Raw genomic sequence first — 23,169 nt, 5'->3', positions numbered from 1 at the left:
CTACGGTAGGATGCTCCTGTGGCGAATTTGGCGATTTTGTTGTAGCAGGTCTCTAGCGTGTTTAGATCACATTGCCTTAGGTTGGTATATACTGGAGAGGCATAAAGTAGGGTGGAGATAAGGTGGGAATTTGCTATTGAAATCTTTGCTGCTTTGGTGAGAAATTGTTTATTTCTGTATAATGCTCCTAGTTTTTTGTGGACTTTTTTTATGGTCATGGATATGTGAATGTCAAATTTTAGTTTATTGTCTATTTCCACTCCTAGCAATTTGGTGTGTTCAGTTGGGTATATAGTGGTGTTGTCTTTTGCTGTGATGTTAAAGTGAGAGTTGTTTTGAGTATGTTTGGTGGGTTGGAAGATGAGTAGTTTAGTTTTGTTTGGGTTGAGTATTAATTGGGCATCGGATAACCATGTTTCAACAGAGGAAAAGGCTTCCTGTGTGACTTTTTGCAGTTTGGGTAGGGACAGGGCTGAGCAGATGATGGTCGCGTCACCTGCGTATTGGATGAGTGTGCCATGTTTGGTGGCAGAGGCTAGATTATTGGTGTAAACAGAGAAAAGTAGGGGTCCAAGGATGGATCCTTGGGGAACCCCTATGGAGACAGGTAGTTGGGGAGATATGTCATTCTGCCATACAACGGATTGTTGGTGGTCAGACAGGTAATTCTGAAACCAGTTGGTGACTGATTGTGAGAAGGATAGGTTATTGAGGACAGAGATAAGTTGTTTGTGTGGGACCATGTCAAATGCTTTAGATAGGTCTAGGAAAGTAACAGAGGAGAGATAGCCATTGTTTTTATGCTGAAGGATAGTGTTAGTAAAGGAGAGTAAGGCACTGGTGGTGCTATGGTTTGGTCAGAAACCATGCTGAGTATTGAAAAGGAGGTTGTTAGTAAGGAGGTAGTCTGAGACCTGAGAGTGTATGCATCTCTCTAGTATTTTGGAGAGTGGAGAGAGAATAGCTATGGGGCGGTATTTGGTTAGTTCTGCAGAGGGTCCGCCTTTGTGGAGGGGAATTATATGTGAGACTTTCCACAATGTGGAAATGTGGAATTATTCTTGTTCTTGATCTATGATAATACATGTAAAAACATATTAGGAAGGCCCAAAACCACGTAATTCTTGACAGACAGATCGGTTTCGGCTAAAAGAATTAGGAGGTTTTGGGCCTTCCTAATATGGCTGTCTTTATTTCATGTTTCCTGAATTTTGGGCCTTTGCATCTGCTGTCCATGCGAAGCTATGTGTTTGATTTGCTGTACTTACTAAAAAGAAACAACTATGGCATGCAAGTATACAGCCTGATGACATGTGCGTCAAGCGATGTCCATACAGAAGCCTTCATGGTGGCAAGTATACAGCCTGATGACATGTGCGTCAAGCTATGTCCATACAAAAGCCTTTGTGGTGTTAAATGCAGAACCGTGCACATTCACAGAGGAAGGCATTGAAGACCCCCATGTCTGCAAACATATACATCAGCCACTAAGGGTGGAATTAGGATGCAAAATCTCTCCTGGCTGCCTGGAGGATGGTCACACCACAAATAAGCTCTTACACTGAGGATGGAAACAAGTGATTATGATGTTGGATAGATCATTGTCAGATGCAGGGGACAGAAAAAGATAAAGAAAAAAAATAAACAACTAACATATTAGCTTTACTGTTAGCCAAAACAATTCAACAAGGTAGCATAGAGAACATTACCCCCCACAAATACTGCCTATTCATTAAATAAATATATTTTAATGTTAACACACATAGTGTAGACATAAACTGATATTTTAATGTAGCATGAGTAGTCAGAAAATCATTGTATCTTTCAACTTTAGGTATTCTATTATAGTACCACACATCATCAAAAATCACTCAGTTATGTATTCACATAGATATAATAAGGCATTAGTAGGCTGGTTACAAGCCACTAGATTTTGTGGCTTTGAGAGTTAGCCAGTCAACCACTCTTTCACACTAGTGCATTCCATTATCAAATCTATGACTGAGTGGAAACATCAACCATATAGGTTTTGAGGGGGCAACAGCAAAGTAACAGAGTAAGAGATTCCTATTCAAATTAATATAGCTGCAGGAGGCACATTGGAATTAACATAATTATCATACCCACAACACAACTGAAGTTAAGAGATAGATGCATGGAATTAACAGCATCAAGGGCTCAGCCTGCAGTAACGGAATCGGAGGACTCCCATCAGAACTAAAGGGAGTTAAGGGACTTCAAAAGAATTAACAGATTTGGGAGGTCATCAGGATTACGAAAGTCAAGAACCCCATATCAGGATTAACAAAAGCAGACCTTGTGGCTGATGAAATAATAAAATATATAATAACATATGTAATAAAATAAGGTTCCAATCACACTAAAAGTTCTAAAGGTCACAAAATAGTTAGTTCAGGTGACCCACAACAGGAACACTGAAGTCAGAAGAATCTAACAGGATTAACCAAATTATGATGCCCTCATCAATATTATATCCCATTTACCTGATGACAGGAGACAATAAGCCTGTCTAGTCTGCCCTTTAAGGTATTTAATGCCATACCTCCTTTCCATCCCTAACTTCCCCCTGCAATATCTGAATTCTAGGAAATAACATTGTATAAGTCTGGAAAGGGCTTTAGTTACAAAGTTATCAGTATGAAGGCGGAAGTCAAAGAAGGGGTCAAGTATTTGTAGGAGGTAAATGGGAATATGGGGTTCCGACATAAGTCTATTATGTTTGCAGAGTGGTTCCTGGAAATATGTTACAGAGCGTCAAATAATGTAGTCAAGGTTTTGGAAGAATTTAAAATAAAATTATTGTCATATTGTCAAAGGAAAAAGGCATTAAGATGGTTCTGTAGAAAAATATGTTTTTGCCTTTTAGAAGTATCAGGTTGGCCACGTGCAGAATGGCGTTTAATACAAGGAGGGGCAAGGGGACATTGTTAATGTAGAATGAGGATGTAGTGGGACTGAGAATGGAGTCCTGAGGTACTTTAGAGGCAACAGTAGTGCAGCTGAAAGTCTAGGATCTGTATAGACATGTAATGGGCCAGTCATGCAAGCATGCTTTAAACCACCTAATGGTAAAATGAGTAAAGCACAGAGGGGGTAGTTTGTTTAGCTAGAAGGAGTGGTCTACCATGCCAAAGGTTCTATCAGCAGAATCAGGTAACCTCTGTACTATTAATAAAATCAGTGGCAAGGATTAATACAGTTAATTAATTAAGGACCTATGTAACCTACTGGATTGTCAGCTGATTCATAGATAGTTTGCATATAATCAAAATAGGGGAAATTACCTCTAAAAAGAGACCAGTCATCAGTGGAGTCCCCCAGAGTTCTGTGCTGGGACCTCTCCCATTTGGCATCTACTTTTCTGAAGTAAAAGCCAGTACTAAAGGTCCCTCGCTGAAATGACTGCAAGCTAGCAGCAGTCATTGAATCTCCACATGACTTAGCCATCTTGCAGGAAGGTTTGTCTCAAATAAATAACCGGTGTCAAAATCATGGTCTGAAACTAAATATCAAAAAATGCATTATTGTATCCTTTGGGAAGTCATCTACCCCAGGGAACTACCACATTGACAATAAGCCTGTAAGAGCTGACACAGTTGTTTGGGATTTGGGAACATATTCAGACAGTGACCTGACTTTTGACCAACATATGTCTGTTGTTGTAAGAAAGTCCTTCTATACTGCACAGCTTATTAACACAGTGATTGTGTCTAGATCTACGGATGTCATTGTCCAGCTTTAATCAACCTTAATTAGGCCAGTCATTGAATATAATGCCCCCTTTGACATTTATCTTTCCAGACACATGCAACAACTGGAATGCCCACAGAGATACCTTACTAAAATGATACAAAGCCTAAACATGTCCTACATAGACTGACTCAAATCCCTGTCTCTAAACTCGGTATCCTACAGACCGATTAGAGGTGACCCAAGGCATCCTCTGACCCATTACTGACAGATTTACTGCACATCAGCTAATGAAATGACATCAGAGATACCCAGTCTAGGGATCTAAATCTCTTCTGCAACATTAAAAGAATTGTTTGGAGGGACAGATATATTTTATAGATGATACTGCTACTATGGAACAGACTCCCCAGCCATATAAAACAAATTTAAGCCTGTCCATTTTCAAGCGCAAATTAGATCTATGGATGGGAAATAGAAAATTTATCCCCGGACTGCCCCCTGTACTACTAATGGACTGATGTAGCTCCTAAATGCTTTATTCCATGCATGGGTCCCCTCAATTTATCTATGGTAGGATCCCAGTTATTCTCATTAGAGGTGATATGTAATTACTGACCATGGGATGCATAAGGACAATCTATAACCAAATGGGATAGGCTATTTCAATCACAAAAAAATTGCTAGGCTTAAAATGGCCCACAAGGGCTGCTGCTTACTACTTACCTATGAACCTATTAAAAGAGACAATGGAGGCATAGCAAATTTAATGGAATGGGTGGCTCCATTGTAGCATTACAGGAATCAGATCCCCCCATATTATAATTATAATTCAAGCACACATCAGGTGTAATCAAGAGAATAACACACTCTAGTGGCACTGCATAGTTTCTTAGAGTCTGAGGGTATACAGCAAATATACTGAAATCATAATGACCTGGTTCTGGACAAAATGTCACTCCAAGAAACTGTATTTGGATCATGCACTAATGATACAATTTATTTCAGTACCATATTAGATGCATTTAAGCCAGTGCATTTCTTTGTGCTGGTCCCAAGCCCGGATAAATGGGGAGGGTTGTGTCAAGAAGGGCATCCGGCGTAAAACTTCGCCAAAACATTTCATGCAGACACCAAGAAAAATTTTTATACTGGATCGGTCGAGGCCCGGGTTAACAATGACCACCACCAGTACTGTTAGCCTACAGGGTGCTGGCGGAAATTGGGCTACTGTTGGCCGAAGGAGGAGAAGAGGCGGAAGACATGGCCAAAGACAGGAAGAGAGGAGAAAGGCTAAGATTGTGGTAGTGAGGGTCGGAACTTTGAATGTTGGCAGTATGACTGGTATAGGGAGAGAGCTAGCTGATATGATGGACAGAAAGAAGGTTGGTATATTGTGTGTGCAAGAGACCAGATGGAAGGGGAGTAAGGCTAGGTGTATCGGAGGTGGGTTCAAATTATTTTATCATGGTGTGGATGGGAGGAGAAATGGCGTAGGAGTTATTCTGAAGGAACAGTATGCTGAGAGTGTTTTGGAGGTGAAAAGATAGAGTGATGTTTATGAAGCTGGAAATTGATGGTGCAATGATGAATGTTGTTAGTGCATATGCTCCACAAGTTGGGTGTGCAATGGATGAGAAAGAAACATTTTGGAGTGAATTGGATGAAGTGGTGATGACTGTACCCAAGGGTGAGAGAGTGGTGATTGGAGCAGATTTCAATGGGCATGTTGTTGAAGGGAACAGAGGGGATAAGGAAGTGATGGGTAGGTATGGTGTTAAACAAAGGAATGCAGAAGGTCAGATGGTAGTGGATTTTGCAAAAAGGATGGACATGGCTGTGGTGAATACGTATTTTAACAAGAGGGAGGAGCATAGGGTGACATACAAGAGTGGAGGAAGATGCACACAGGTGGATTATATCTTATGTAGGAGGGCCAGTTTGAAGGAGATTGGAGACTGTAAAGTGTTGACCGGAGAAAGTGTAGTTAGGCAGCATAGGATAGTGGTTTGTAGGATGACGTTGGTTATCAAGAAGAGGAGGAGGAGTGTGAGGGCAGCACCAAGGATCAAGTGGTGGAAATTGAAAAAGGGTAATTGTGAAGTGGCGTTCAGGCATGAGTTAAGGCAGGCACTGGGTGGCAGTGAAGAGTTACCAAATAGCTGGGTAACTACAGCAGAGCTAGTAAGGGAGATGGCTAGAAAGGTGCTTGGTATCACATCTGGACAGAGGAAGGACGACAAGGAGACATGGTGGTGGAATGAGAAAGTACAGGAGAGTATACAGAGAAAGAGGTTGGCAAAGAAGAAGTGGTATTGTCAGAGAGATGAAGAAAGTAGACAGGAGTATAAGGAGATGAGGTGCATGGCAAAGAGAGAGGTGGCGAAGGCTAAGGATAAGGCATATGAAGAGTTGTATAAAAGGTTGGACACTAAGGAGGGAGAAAAGGACCTGTACCGAGTAGCTAGATAGAGGGACTGAGCTAGGAAAGATGTGCAGCAGGTAAAGGTGATAAAGGATAATGAGGGAAACATACTCACAAGCGAGGAGAGTGTGTTGAGGAGATGGAAAGAGTACTTTGAGGGGTTGATGAATGAAGAGAATGAGAGGGAGAGAAGGTTGGATGATGTAGGGGTAGTGAATCATGAAGTACAATGGATTAGCAAGGAGGAAGTAAGGATAGCTATGAAGAGAATGAAGAAAGGAAAGGCTTTTGGCCCAGATTACATACCTGTGGAAGCATGGAGGTGTTTAGGTGAAATGGCAGTGGAGTTTTTAACCAGATTGTTTAATGAAATCTTGGAAAGTGAGAGGATGCCTGAGGAATGGAGAAAAAGTGCTTTGGTACCAATTTGTAAGAATAAGGGTGATGTGCAGAGCTGTAGTAACTACAGAGGGATTAAATTGATCATTCACAGCATGAAGTTATGGGAAAGAGTAGTGGAAGCAAGGTTAAGAAGGGACGTGATGATTAGTGATCAGCAGTATAGTTTCATGCCAGGAAAGAGCACTACAGATGCAATCTTTGCTCTGAGAGTGTTGATGGAGAAGTACAGAGAATGTCGGAAGGAGTTGCATTGTGTTTTTGTAGACTTAGAGAAAGCATATGACAGGGTGCCTAGAGAGGTGTTGTGGTATTGTATGAGGAAGTCAGTAGCATCAGAAAAGTATGTAAGAGTCGTACAGGATATGTATGAGGGTAGTGTCACAGCAGTGAGGTCTACAGTGGGAGTGACGGATGCGTTTAAGGTGGAGGTGGGGTTACATCAAGGATCAGCTCTGAGCCCTTTCTTATTTGCAATGGTGATGGACAGGTTGACAGAGGAGATCAGACAGGAGTCCCCGTGGACTATGATGTTTGCAGATGACATTGTGATCTGTAGTGAGAGTAGGAAACAGGTAGAGGAGACCCTGGAGAGATGGAGATATGCTCTAGAGAGAAGAAGAATGAAGGTCAGCAGGACTAAGACAGAATATTTGTGTGTGAATGAGAGGGAGGATAGAGGAATGGTGAGGATGCAAGGAGTAGAGATGGCGAAGGTGGATGAGTTTAAATACTTGGAGTCAGTAGTTCAGAGTAACAGTGAGTGTGGAAGAGAGGTGAAGAAGAGAGTACAGGCAGGATGCAGTGGGTGGAGAAGAGTGTCAGGAGTGATTTGTGACAGACAAGTACCTGTAAGAGTGAAAGGGAAGGTCTACAAGAGGGTAGTGAGACCAGCTATGTTATATGGGTTGGAGACAGTGGCATTGACAAAAAGGCAGGAGTTTGAGCTGGATGTGGCAGAATTAAAGATGTTAAGATTTGCACTGGGTGTGACGAGGGTGGACAGGATTAGGAATAAGTATATTAGAGGGTCAGCCCAGGTTGAAAGGTTTGGAGACAAAGCCAGAGAGGCACGATTACATTGGTTTGGACATGTGCTGAGGAGGGATGCTGAGTATATTGGGAAAAAGATGCTAAGGATGAAGCTACCATGTAACAGGAAAAGAGGATGGCCTAAGATAAGGTTTATGGATGTGGTGAGAGAGGACATGCAGGTGGTTGGTGTGACAGAGCAAAATGCAGAGGATAGGAAGAAATGGAAACAGGTGATCTGCTGTGACGACCCCTAACGGGAACAGCTGAAAGAAGATGATGATGACCATATTAGATGCATTTGAATGGCTTGAAGGATTAGATAATCCATGGTGCTCTGTCATCGTTAGTACAATCAGACGACTTGTGTTCATTTTTTTGAAATCATTAAGGGCATTTCTTGGCAAATAGTTATGTAGAGAATTAAGATTTTTTTGTTTTTGTTTTTCTAGATATTTTTCTTCCTGTAACTTATCAGCCATCAGCCATTCTGTGAACTAGGCAGCCTATTTATTCTACTTATGAAAAAAAAACTAGCCATGAAAGACAATCATTCAGGAAGTTATTAAGGTTATTATTGTATGGCCCAATCCCCTGATCTCTTCACAAGTCTGATACCAAGGACCCCCCCCCACACAATATTACACCTGCAGCCCATGTGCATTTCTTGCATGGGTCAGTCTGTGACTACTGTGGTCACTATTGCTTGGTGGAGCATGAACCTGGGAGTTACAAGAGGTTGGGCTACTTCTCTCACCCTAGAACAGGTGAGCCAGCATTGGCTGCTCACTTCTACCCTCTGTAGGTGGGTCCTTCTGCACCTGGGACACCAAGTGATCCTGGAACATCTAGGTCAGAATCAGGACTTCTAGTGTCTGGGCTGCTAAGATGACAATGGCATGATTAACTTTATCTAGTGCACTCACACTTTGCATTTGTTTTTCAGTACTACCAGAGGTGCATATCATTTGAATCTTAAAGGGGGAAAAGCACTGCTGCTCTTTACTGTTTTAACTGGGTTCTTCCGCCCATTATTACACCCATATTACCCATCTGATTTATTAAATAAACACACAACAGTGCAGTAGTTTTATTTGGTTTTTTTTTAAAAAAAAAAAAAAAACATCAAAATAAGATAAGCTGCTGTGTTGTGGTCATCTCCCCACCTTGAGCAAAGGGCACTAACTGACCTGAGGGATCACTGGTACTTCAAACTATCTATGAACTGAATGAGGTTAATAATCATGAGAGGAGCCATTGTGGCTGTTTGGATTGAAAGGACCTCTGCTCTACATTCAAATGTAAGGTGTTTGTAAGTGATGCTAAACAAGATGGTGTTATTTGGCCATTAAGCACCTTAGAGAGCTATAACCATGAGCTTTTGAGAAACTGTGTGAGTGGTTATAGCTCAGTACAGGAGCCTTTTATCTGCTACACAATAATCATATCATAAAACAAAAACCTTTTACCTGACATACTCTGGCTATATCACAGTACAAAATCATTTTACATACCACACTATGGTCTAGCCATAGCACATAGTCCTTTTACATAGTACACTGTGGCCATACCACAGCACAGAATCATTTTACTCAGTACACTGTGGCCATACCACAGCACAAAATCCTTTTACCTAGTACACTGTGGTCATACCACAGCACAGAATACTTTTAATTAGTATACTGTGGCCATACCCTTGCACAGAAGCCTTTTGCTTGGAACACTATTCTCATACCAAAGCACAGAAGCCTTTTACTTGCCAGTCTGTAGCCATATCACAGCACATGAACCTTTTATATGGTTCACCAAGGTCGTACCCAACACAAAAATATTTTACTTGATAATCTAGGTTTATAAAGCAGTGAACATATGTCATAAAATTGAAAAAGCAAAGGAACAGATGGCTAAACATCAACCCAAAGTAATTGAAGCATCTGACCTAAAACAAAAAAAAAACAAAACACAATAAAAAATATTTTTTACAAGGAGCAAGTATCCCAGAACCCCACATACCCTGCTACTTGTATACTCTCTCCAAGATTGCACTACAATGGAGACAGGGCAAAATACAAATTCCCGTTATACCTCTATCACACAAACAAAAAAATCCAGCAATTTTCAATAAGTTCTGTTTCAATGAACTACACTGATATTTGACAAAATGGATTTACAAACCAATAAATAAGATGAGAGGTTTGAAGCCTAGGAGCCTTTTATTTGACACACTATGGTCATATTATAGTACAAGAGCCTTTTACTTGGCAACTCGTGGTTATAGCATAGAAGTCTTTTACTTAGCCCATCGTGATCATATTATACCATGGGATTCTTTTAGTTGGCACACTATGGTTGTATCACAATGCAGAATGTTTTACTTCACACAATATGGTCATACTAAAGCACAGAAGCTTTCTATGTGGTACACTGTGGTCATATCAAAGCACAGAGGCCTTTTATGTGGCACACTGTGGTCATACCACAGCACAGGAGCCTTTTATGTGGCATACTATGATCATACCATAGCACAGGAGCCTTTATTTGGCAAACTCTGGTCTTACTACTGCATATGACACTTTTATATGGCACACTGTAATCATATCACAGCTAAGAAGCCTTTTACTTGGAACACTGATCACATTACAGCACAGGAGCCTCTTATTTGACAACTTGTGGTCATGGTGCAGAAGCCTTTTACTTAACCATCTATGGCCACACCAAAGCACAGTCTTGTATTTGGCACTCTATAGTCATATCATAGCACAGAAATCTTTTGCATGGTACATTGTGATCATAACATAGCACAGAACCGTTTTACCTGTCACACTATGATCATGTCACAGCACAGGATTGTTTTACTTGGCACACTATGGTATATCACAACACAGAACCCTCTTACATGGCACACTATGGCCATACCATATCGCAGAAGCCTTTTATGTGGCATATTGTAATGATACCATAGCACAGGAGCATTTATTGACCCACTGTGGTCATACTACAGCATAGGAACCATTTAAGTGTCTCACTCTGATCATACCACAGAACAGGAGCCTTTACCTGGCATACTGTGGTCATATCACAGGACAGGAGATGTTTCCTAAGGGCATTGGTACTGCAGCTCATATTTAAAAAAAGTTATCCACAAACAACAAGTATGCTCTGTCAGACATGAGTGGCAGACCTACTATTTACACAAAGCCACAAAATGGTACAGGACAGCTACTGCCGCAAAAAATTTCTGAATTCTGAGACATAGTTTTGGATAGTCATTACTGTTCAGATTTTGCATGTTTCTGAGACAAATTATAGAGGGTTCTGTTAATAAGCTCCAGGTATTGCATTGGTGAGGGTGATCTGAAATCTAATTATCCATGCCTATCCTTTATGTCTGAAGCTCAATGCAGTTAATTTATGTGCTTTGACATTAAGAGATGTGTACTATATGCAGTAAAAATACTATAAAATTTAGGTAGTAAAATATCATAAAGCTATGGGCATACAGTCACAGCTTATTTCAACTTTACAGTAAACTTTCAGTTGACCAGCACCCATGGGGATTGGTAGATGCTGGATAACTGTAGTTTCTGGTTGCTTAAGAGTTACTATTAAAAATAGGCCTGACTAATACTATACCCTATGCTATTTGTTTGGTTTGACTTGTTCTCAGGTTGGAGAGACAGGGAATTTATTCCTATCTTCCTTTTTTAAAACTCTAAAACGTAAGGTATGTTTCTACATGGGGAAAACAGAAAGTGCAACACATGAAAATTGTACCGTGTTTCTTCGATATTTTTTTGCCGGTTGCTTGAGTTCCGGTTAACTGAGAGTTCACTGTATATTGTATTTTCTGTGTCACAGTAAAATTGACTAATTTTTATACAAGCCTCTGGGCTTCAGCTATGACTAAAAATCATCTCATGGATCAGCCCTCCTTTCAGGTTGAGAATTTAAGTAAAGAACAAACAACCAGGAAGACACAATTCAACTACCAGAGTATTTAATAGGTTTAAACAGCACAGTTAAGTGCTTTCGCCTTTATGACTTCTTCAGAACTATGCCATACAGGAAAAGAAACCCTTCTTATAGGAAACTACATCACTACACACCCCCAGATACAACTACTAAAGAAAAGCTGGAAAAAATGTTTAAAAAAAGCATTTAAAGATACAGTCTAAACACAGAAAAAAAAAACTTTACATTTTGGAAGCTCTTAGCTTTAATTCACTCACAACAGCCACTCTTTTATTTAAACCAGGGAAATTGGTAGCATTGAAATAAAGCTACCAGTACATCTCTCTTTGCAATAACCAGTTCTGCCAGTTTTGGCTTCCTGGTCATTTATTCTTTTCTCTGCTTCTTTTACGTACCAGTTTCAGGCTTTTCACAGAATTCTTGGTTTATCTGAGGTTGAGAATTTATATAAACCACTTTGCACACCTCCAGTTCTCTATTTTACAGCTACCTGAATAGATTTCCCAAGGACTGCTGCTTTACATAATTTACTACTTGTAAATACTTTGAGGATACATGTTACTCTTCCTCCCTCGCTCTTGCTTAACCTACTCATCCATTCCTGCAAATAGCCCAAGCTCACCCCCCCACCTTCTCCTTATTCCCCAACAGTCCAGTCCACTTTGCACCATTCAAGCCTCCTAATAATTTAGTATAGTAAATGACCACTGCACATATGTAGTATGGCAACTCTTTAATGTTGACAAACATTACTTACCACTGCACCATTTGCCTACATAAAATGTGTATACAAGTATGTATTCTGTGTTTGAAATTTAACCATTAAGTATATATTATTTATTGTGATATAACCTTTATGTAGAAATATGTGCAATTGCTATTTCTCTTCTCAACAACTTCTATTATGTGACCAATTCTGTAATTATCATTGTTTTTGCAATTTAACCTTTAGCCCTGGTTAGGGCTGACTAGGGTCCCTGCATCAGATCATCCGACTAAAATAACAGATCGTATTGGTTTGTAGTCTCCAAGGCTCTTCCTTGAGCCCATTAAATAATGGTACTATTATATGCAAGTCAATCTTAAAACACAGGTCCCTTGGCAAGTAACATTCTGAAAAGTCCTGCTAGATGCCATTCATGACCTCTATCAGATCTTGTGGTACCACCTATGACCCTAGTGCCTTATTCCTCATCCCCTGTCAGTTATCTTTACTATTTCAAAACATCCTCCTATCTAAATGTTACATCAATCAAATCTCCCCTCATCTTAACCCTTCACCCAAGCTCACTTCCCACCCAGCTACTCACCTTCCAATATAAAGTTTTTCTGCGACCTTTTCCTTATAAAATACTGAAATTTAATACCTTTTCTTAGTAAGGGAAGCTTTGAATATGAAGTGAAATATCTACTTCTTTTTAGAAACAATAGTCAAAATGAGCCTAGAAATGAAATCTGTACTGCCTGAATGTATATTTAGATGAAATAGGCTCTAAGCAGTTGTACTTTAATGACTGCAATGCATTTGATGTATTCAGCTATGTATAAAGTATGCCTAAGGCTTCTGTGCGTGTTTTCAGAATACTGAACATGTAAAATCTGCTGCCTCTAGGATGTAAATGCAAGTTTCTAATCTAAACATTTTTTTTTTACATTCTGATAGTATAAACTGCCACATTTGTCTCGGGCAAACAGGCTGGCAAATTTTAAGTCATATTTATTCTACAGCAACACCTCACATATTTCATCAGGCCTAACACCAGGATGCCACAGTGTTGTCTGCCTGTTCTTGAACAATTAGTAGCTAAGCCTCACATGCCGACGAACTTTGTTACTAAAGACATTATATCCTTCTGTAGGTGACACATTTTTCTGTTCTGTTTCCCCTGGCACAGTGATTTTTAGCACACATATACATGCAGAAATGCATGTACATTGGAATCAGTCACTCTTTTTATCCTATGCCTCTTTATATCAAACCCATATCTGTTTGTTGCCATCTTTAAGCTCTCACTTGGTGGCAGTCAGTACCAGAAAAGCAGACTGCATTTCAGGAACGAATAGCTGTTGCTCAGTAGCTCTGGCCTTACTCTCACCATACCAACCCCGAATGACCTATGCTGGATGGTGAAAATAATTCACCTGCTTTCCATTTTGTTGCAAAAGCTCAAAAAAATAACAGGTATAAACTGACTGCTGCAATTTTTTACAAGTCCCATACATAATACTGATTAGAAGAACTCAGAAAATAAATCAAGGAACAGTTAGTTAAAGCAGATCAGATTGCCTGACACTAAATGGGTCACAACCATGGTGCATAAATTAAAACAAAAGTGCTGGGTCAAGTTAAGCCATGGAAGCTGAATCAGCTACATATTAACTAATTACTGCCCTGCAATAGTCATGACAATCACCTAGTACAAACCTAGCCTCTATCACCAGACACAAATCACCTCACGGCTGCCTGTCAACCATTGCATTACAGTCACGCAATATGGACCTAATTACAACTGCATGGCACAAATCATACAATTTCCTGGCACATAACATAGTTTGCCAGGCAAATGCTGTGTTATGGTTACCTGATACAGATCTGATTGCAACACCATGGCACAGCTCATAGTGTTTCCTGGCACAAATCAGATCACAGCTGCCAGGTAAATACTGCATTACAGTTACCTGATACAGATCTGATTGCAACCACATGGCTCAAATTAAACAACAGTTACCCAGTACAAAGCAAGTCACAGCTACCACGCAGAAATCACATAAGAACAACCTATCATAAATCTGATCACAACAGTCAACACATAACATGACTAGGTCGGGACACCATGGATCCCAGGCATCAGTCTCACATCAAAGCTCAGTTAGTACAAACCAGTTCCTACTAAGGAGCTTTGAAAATGCAGCTATACAAATGAAGAATAAACTAGGTTATTATCTCTTTACATAAACTGGGTCAAATGCACCAAAAACAAAATTGGGTCAGGAATACCTACTAAAAATCAGACTATCATATCTCATAGTAAGCTGGATCATATCCAAATCGGATCTGAAGTAAGGAAGATGCACAGCACAGTTCCTTGGAAGTGGTCCTTTAGTCCTACCCAGATGAATAAGAAATGCCAACTAGAAAGTAGCACATGCAATCATAAGAACAAGGATGCTACATCTGTGATTAAGGTGTCCCATCAGAGCATGATCCTAGATCTGTCTTTCAAAAGAAATTACCATTTGTGTTTAATACAGACCCATCTGTGCACACAAAGCAGTCTTTTCTGAACAAAGTGTCATAAGATCACACAGTAGTCGTAGCTGTACCAACATGCAGCCCTCATGTTTGCACACATTGTGCTCAAGTGGTGAAAAGGGTTTCTGTAAGTGCATTTGCACACTGACAATTGGTGAAAATAATTAGTTGTATTTTATCAATAATAGTCCTGCCTGGCCTGATGGGATAGCAACAGCTCTCCAGCTGTACCATTGGTAATTTAGTTTGAGAATCATGTGACATGGCAGAGGTTTGATTGTATGTAAGAAAGAAAAAGCATCCAAGACTCAGCTCATATGACCAGGGTGAGTAGGGTGAAGAGCCTGCCAAAACTGTAATCTCTGGTAGAGATCAGGGTACAGTACCTGGTGTAACTATTTCAGGCAATGACAGAAGTATTAGTATGAATATGTAGAAATGTTTGTGTGCTTATAAGAAATATCTCTCTTCTGTGCTGAAAATAAGCAGAAATGAAGAAGAAAAAGGCTTCCAAAAATGATTCCCTCTTCGTAAAAGGTGAACAAAATGTAACCTTCTGTGGCCACATTGCCCTATCGTGACCTCCATTTCCTGTAACTTACGTTCTGCTCTTTCCATTGCTGCTCATATCATAGCTACATATTTTTCTTCTTCAGCAGCTACCACCTATCTTGACAAACCAGTACGTGACGAAGCATTCACTTAGTTTCTTTACATACTTTTTATGTTTCTATACATTTATTTCTTCTGCCTAGAAATCCCTTATTTACAGTCATCTGAGTTCCCCTGTAAGTCTTATTTTTATCCTTCCTTCCTTCATGTATATACTGTATATAATGTGTATCAAAGCATGCTATCACATATTAATAATGTTTCTTATCTGCACATTACTGTATATGACATTCATTCATTGCACAATCTTGTACTCTGCCTCTCTGTTTAATGGTACGCTTCTCACATGGTGTACACTTTTTCTTTGCTCCAGGTCAAGCCTGAAATTGGTCAGTACTGAGCAGTGCTCTTCCCTGGTTAACAAATTAAATAAATAAATAAAAATGAATAATAAAATTATTAACGAAACCAAACAGCATTTCTAAACATGAACTGGAAGGGTAGCTTCTTCTTGTTCCCCACGTTGGGGGTGGGGGGCTGAGTTGTTTTATCAAGTCGTATGCAAGGGCAATAAGTGATTGTGGAAGCTACCACTGTTATTATTAGAGCTCTGACTGAGCACAGAGATATCAGCCCAGGAAAATTAAACAGTAAGCTAAGAATTCAAGCCCAGTCTATGCAGAAAAAAGACAACTGATGTACACAACCATTTCCATTCCTACACACATTTAGTGAACATAAAACTCCCTCTGTAGTTAACCAGCCCCATAAGCACTCACAAGCTGCCTTTTCGTTTTATAGAAATTGCTCCTCTGCTGTATAAACAGTAACAAGTGCCTTCCTTCTGAATTCGTCTCATCTAACCATACATATTTTCCATTTTTCATGTAAATAGCCAAACCAATATGCACAAACATCCCCACTTGCACAAAGATTCCCCAACCCCACATGCAAGCAGGTTGCCCTGCATTGTGCTAGTTATAAGCACAAGAAAGTCTGTCAGTTAAACATATAGTATTTGATGGTGTTAGCTGTTACCAAGCTTCATCCTTTAGTCCTAGGTTTGACTCTTTCAAGCTCTGTTACCTATTGTGTAACTCAGTAAGTCACCTAACTAGAAAATGCTCCTTACTGGTCTTCCACTGAAAATGGACGTCAACCTTAATAAGCAACTTTGTTAACAAAGTACATATAAAAATATACCATGAGTGAGCAGTCACATATGCATACTAGTCATACAAAATGTACAAATGCATAGCTTTGTTTCTGCATAAACTGTCCAGTTTGGAAGAACACATAGCCCTCTGTGTTCATACAATAACTTATGTGAGAATGGAGAGAGATGCCTGCTGTTACTAGTATTGCAGCAACACCAGCAGTCCGTAACATAGCTACACCGAGACCTGTCACATCTGAAAAACTGTCAGCAATGCGTGGTGTATAAATAAACTTTAGTGCTACACTTTCCAGAAAACTGAAATTGTTCTGACCGTTTTCAAAAACTTTGAACAGAATTACACCCCAAGGAACACAGTGACTGTGGGTAACTTCTTTCTTTGGCTCTTTAACTGTTAAGTTGCCAGAACATTTAAAATGTATATGATTCTTGGATTGAATGTCAGTGGCAGCCTGTGGTAGCCTATTATGGAATACGCAGGTTCCTCTCCCCCCACTATAAATTTACTTGTTCTCTATTCTGTGTAACTCAAAATATCAAAATAAATGTTTTACAGTTCAACTCCTGGTGGGAGAAGTGAACACAAGCAGCCTTTGTATGTTGCTTACTGATGAATACTTTTCCTATATGCTGGTTCAACAGATATATTTCCACAGGAAAAAACAACAATCTGTCCATTGATGTATGACAGCCTTCTCCCTTATACACACTCATACATCTGTACACATGCATGTGCGCACATGCACAGACACAAAACACACAAACATACAAACACACTCTCTCTCACAATATGTATAAAGCATCAAAAAACAGTTTATTTTCTGGCTGTCCTTTTATGTATCGTTTCCTTAGGCACCTATTGTTAGTAGGCTGCTCTTATTTCCTGTATAGTATAACACAGTCACTGAAACTCTACAGCTCTTGCTACTTTCAATAAAATGCCTGCATTTTCACAACAGGAACCTTTTACAGATGAAAACCAAGCCAGATTCTGGAAAGCTGCTAATTCAGGAAACGTAAGAGTTTCTGCTGCTGCCATTAGTTCTGCTTTCACACATATGTGCACACCACACACGCACACACACACACACACACACACACACACACACACACACACACACACACACACACACACACACACACATTATACCTCTGTACAGACATCGGGAGAAACCTAATCATATCAAAAACATTTGCAATGCACACGTGCACACAATCAGAAAGAAAAGAATGTGTGTGTGTGTGTGTGTGTGTGTGTGTGTGTGTGTGTGTGTGTGTGTGTGTGTGTGTGTGTGTGTGTGTGTGTGTGTCTATATTGTATGTATATATATATATATATATATATATATATATATATATATACTTTCTCTTTCTACTTTACTCCAAGATAAGATTTTAAATAGAAGGCTCCAAAACACAAAGCAGCAGAGCCCTGTGTATTAATACAGTGTTGAAGTACTGCAGGTTCAGCTTATGATGAACATTTACTAAGAAGGAAATACTAAGACGAGAGGGCGAGAAAGATCCGTCTTAACGGCAGTCAGTTCTACCATGCTACCTAACACTTCTGGCCACAGTTTGTGTGAGAGGCTATTACTTATTGGTACCACTATGCTATGCAGTAACAATTACAGCAACTAGTGCCACTCAGCCTGCCCAGAATAAAAGCATTTTTCTTACTCTCCCTGTCACATAATAGCATGGCACAGGCTTGTGTCTCAATACTCTGTCTAGAATATGTGTGTTGGTAAATTACCATTCAAATTAAAACTGTCAGCTTTACAAAACAATTAAAAAATACTTACAGACTGAAAGGTATTCTGATCCTTTTCTTTCCTACAAATGTGTGAGAAGGACGTGTACAACTCCAAGCTTCAGTGGCATATGCAGTCCAGACTGGGTAACTCAGCGATGTGAAAGCCTTAACCAAGAGGAAAACCACATTGCAGAAACAGTGAGAGAGAGGAGAGAGAGAGAGAGAAACATAGAACTGCTCCAGCAATGAATCACATACGGAAGCAGGCAGGCTTCAGAAGGCTTTGACATTCAGAACACACACACATAGTGACACGTGCAGCTAGAAGGGGAAAAAATCAGCAGCAAAGAGGGGGAGGATCTTACCCTGCATGAACTGTCTGCTCACCGCAGGTACTCCCTCAGTAGTAGTTAGCTAGAATTGTCACCCCCCCCCCCCATTCAAATATCATTTCATTAAATTTATGATTATAAAAATGTCCAACAAACCAATGTTAAACAGGTGACTTTATGCAGAAAAAGGAAATGCCTTTTTTTTCTTCACATGCCATGAAAAATTCCATTCTACTCCTCTGGGTCTGATAAAGCCAACTTGTTTACATTTGGTTTTCATTTAATGCATGAAAGATAGTATATAGAATTCTTTTTCAAATATAGAGGTCATAGAGAAAAGGTAGGTGTCTATCCCTCCTCAATGAAGCAAAAGTCTCAGCGCTGCAGATTCTCAAATCTTAAAAGCAAATGCCACGTAGGGCAGGCTGCACTTACGTAAAGGGGGACATGCAGGGTTATTGCAAATGTGGGGATCAGTCCCACTGATAGTGGGAGGTTTTAAACTGAATGACATCACACTGGAAGGTTAACAAATGAATGCATTAAGTAGGTCATCAATGCATGGATTTCTGTATCTGCTTATGACCCTGAATATAGGGTATTCATTTTACACACACACACACACACACACACACACACACACACACACACACACACACACACACACTTTCTTATAGATAAATGCTAATACAACAAATGCATGCCATCCAAAAACACTGCAGTAGTACTGAACCACAAACTACTATAACATTTAACTAAAGGAATCTGCCTGATGCAGCTCATATAAATATCGCAAAAATGTCTGCTTTAAAAGCTAAAGTACCATATAAAATCAAAGAACTAAGCACTTTTTGAAGTCGTCTGTCTCACTTATTACAGAATATTTACATTTGTTTTTCACTTTTCTTTCCATGGGAGTACAGTAGTCCAGCAGTTAGTGCTGTTGCCTTACAGCAGCTTGTAACCTGGCTGGAGTGCCTTCTTTGTGAAGTCTGCGTGTGCTCCCATGTCTGTGTGCACTTTTATCTAGGGTGCCAGTTTCCTCCCACATCCCAAATGCCTACTGATAGGTGAATTTGAGATCCCCAAATGTGTTCATGTGACTAAGTGTACGCCTGTGTGTGTGTGTGTGTGTGTGTGTGTGTGTGTGTGTGTGTGTGTGTGTGTGTGTGTGTGTGTGTGTGTGTGTTGAACCTAGGCTCTCTAGTTCACTTATCACACTGAATAAGATTAAGCAGGTGTTGGAAAATTAAGAAAAATAATAGTTTCATCTGTAACATTTCTTTCACCCTATAGTAATTGTGGATTACTTGCAGAAAATAAGACCTCAGGCAAGCAACAGTCTCCCTGCATGAGGTTTACATTTTTATTTATTCATTAATTTATTGCTTACTAGGGCCATTTCTAGATGAAAACTAATAGTAGTTTAAATCTGACAGGCCATTTTGTCAATGTTTTCTACTCCTAACTGATTTAACCACATACCGACATGTAGTACCCCACTTCTTCTTCTTTCGGCTTTTTCCCGGTTAGGGGTCACCACAGTGGATCACCTGTCCGCTCAAGATAGGCAGTGGAGTTTACCAGTGTTGAGTTGCCAGCCCAGTGCCCAACCTTCCACAGAAGGCACACACATGCACACACTCACACCTAGGGCCAATTTAGAGTGTCCAATCCACCTACAGCATGTCTTTGGGATGTGGGAGGAAACCGAAGCACCCAGAGGAAACCCACACGACCACAGGTAGGACATGCAGACTCCGCACAGAAGGCACCCCAGCCAAGGATCGAACCGGAGAACCTTTTGCTATGAGGCGGCAATGCTAACCGCTGCACCACTGCGGCCACCCATGTAGTGCTCCACTACAACTAGAAATTAATTATTTTGAAGTTAGCATATTAGTGCAAAGTTAAGGTGTCCCATTTGTAGTAGTTATAGCACAAGTCCTAGAAAGGGCTCAGGAATTAATATGGCTGGATACTGCAGAAAAAAGAATGGCAGATTACCCCTTTCACAATAACATATGCATCATAACGCTGTCACATGGTAAACTTATTACTGAGTTAACAGGGCATTACAGCAGTGTAGAAATGAAAACCCAAACTGATTTAATTATAATTTCTAAATTTTTTCTAGCATTTCATTTTTGGGATCATGAACAAAAATCTTGCACTAAGGCTAAAAGGGTTATTTTGAATTTAGTGTTTCAAATGAACTGGTATAACTGTTTCTGATCATTCCTATATCAATTCTGAATGCAGTCCTTGCCATAAAACATATAAAAAGATAGAGTGTACCTTAAGGCCACACGCAATTGCTTTTAGTTGAACAAATGTACACAGTTTCACTGTTTTAATGTATTACTAAGATGAGAAAGTATATTACACATGCAAATAAAAACACTCTATACATAAATGCATTTTATTTTATTATCATATATTTTAATGTGAATTGCTTGCCATTGCCTCTGACACACACATACCTACCTACCTATCATAGATTCATAGATTCACACATATTTCAAGGTCATTAAGTCTTATGATCATTAATGCCTTGCTAGTGTCCTTCCTAGGGCTATACCTGCTTTCTTCAGGGAAGACCATATCAATCAATCCTGGAGTAAATATGTAAAAACCCATCCAGTAATCCACGTTACATTTAAAGTAAAATAATGAATTGCATTGCTTAACATGCAGGGACAGTTTATTCCAGAGGTTAGGGAGGTGCAGGGTTATAAATTTGTCCCTTGGTGTTTCAACTTCAAACACATCAAAATCAAAGATTTAGAGTCAGTGAACAACTAAAACTTGTGAGTACTCTAGGAGCAGATGTCACTCACCCCTGGTTCATCTATCATTCTATCAACTTCATTACAGCTCCCCTTCAGCATATATGCATCCTTTACCTAACACAAAATACTATGCCAAATATATCTTTACACTGGAATATAATTACCACAAGTTTATCACTAATTATAATGACATCACTCACTGTTTTCTGAAGACACCATTTGTAGTCTGTCCTTTCCTGAGTGGTAGATTCTGGATCCGAAGTCAAGAGGCTTTATTCCACTGTCCTTCCATTTTATCTCCTGGATACAAAGGATGTCCAGCCTCCTCCTTAGCATCAGGTCATCCACTTCTAAGCTGCATCCTGTCAGTGAACCTACACGGAGTGTGGCAATTCTTAGTTCATGTCCGGCAGGTTGATTGGTTTTACATCCAGCTTTTGCTCAACAGAGCTATCCCAGCGAACCCAAGCTGGGCAACTGCACATCATCCGGCCAATCAGCAGCTTATTGGTCCAGGACATTATGGCAGGCACACACTGACCAGTAGGAGCACATGGTCCCGTACTAGCACTAGCACAGGTCCCCTGGCGTAGGTCAGAGTAGGCCGGGTCCTCATCCCACCTATCATTGACAAATGCTCGCCCATTTTTGGAGACATTAGTCAATGTGACCAGATCACCCACAGCCAATTCACCATCAGGTGGCAAGCCCTGACACTATACACAGTCAGTGATCCATGTTCTCCTATCTAGAGGATACTGCACACCACAGTTGATGCATAAAGCGGTTTGGTCTATACAACTCTTCACCTGTTAAGCACTACCTAGAGTGTTTGGTGCCCATGACTCCATTCAATTTTTGGATGAGTTTGAAGAGGAAACATGTAGGATGTTTTGGGAAAATGGGAGGAACTCCCACAGAGACACAGATAGAACATGCAGACTCCACACAGGCATTGGCCAGGGGTCAGGATTAAACCTTGTACCTTGTGCATGGGAGGCAAAGACCTTAATCATTAAGCTAACTGTACTCATAATCTCAGCCTATATCCCACAGCAGAGCTGTGATAGTTAGGAAGAGAGTGCATTTAGTTATTAGTTGCAGGACCTACTAGGTAAAGCAGTACAGCTTCAATTGGTGTTGATAACGGGGATCTGAATGCTCATATAGGGGCCAAGAGAGCAGGATATGAGCACTGTGTGGGTCCACATGGGTGGCACAATAGGAATAAAGAAGGAGAGGGCATTTTAAACTTCTGTCTGGTAAATGGCTTGATGATGGCCAACACATGATTCAACAAGAGAGACCACATACAAGAATGGCCAACATGCAAATCAGGAAGACTTCCTCCTAGTAAGGAAAGGGCATTGGGGTATAATCAGAGACTGCAAAGTCATCCCCAGTAAAATAGTCATCCCACAACATAACCACTGGGGGCCACAATCAGCTGCAAGCAGTGGTGAGTAAAAGCTGTAAGGTAAACAGAGGGCAGGCTGATGACTGGGAATTTAACTTATGTGAAAACACAAGAGTTCGAGGAAATAGACAGGTCTCTAGCACTTCAGAAAGAGGACAAAATAGGTGGATGTGAAGAAGAAGAATGTCAGACTCTCAAAACAGTATGTGTGGTGACTATAGAACAGATATGTGGCACGGCAAGGCATGGAACTAAGGTACATATGGAAAGCCGATGGTGGAATGCAGAAGT

The 23,169-nt window shown here is 40.2% G+C and overlaps 1 protein-coding gene across 4 annotated transcripts in view; it reads right to left on the bottom strand.

Moving 5' to 3' along the window:
* Positions 1–18,600, bottom strand: part of SPECC1 (sperm antigen with calponin homology and coiled-coil domains 1) — an 894,647-nt gene extending 876,047 nt beyond the window's left edge. For 3 of the 4 annotated variants that reach the window (XM_044054506.1, XM_044054507.1, XM_044054510.1), the window contains exon 1: positions 18,387–18,600. The gene's annotated coding sequence lies outside the window, so the exon portion shown is untranslated. The remainder of the gene's footprint in view (positions 1–18,386) is intronic. The other variant, XM_044054509.1, reaches the window with a different exon arrangement.
* Between the last annotated feature and the right edge of the window lie 4,569 nt (positions 18,601–23,169).

Source organism: Protopterus annectens, chromosome 13.part0, assembly GCF_019279795.1.
Source record: "Protopterus annectens isolate FY-2018-M chromosome 13.part0, PAN1.0, whole genome shotgun sequence".
Classification (NCBI taxonomy): Eukaryota; Metazoa; Chordata; order Ceratodontiformes; family Protopteridae; genus Protopterus; species Protopterus annectens.
The sequence above is the reverse complement of the archived record's forward strand: the minus strand, read 5'-3'. Positions and strand labels throughout refer to the sequence as shown.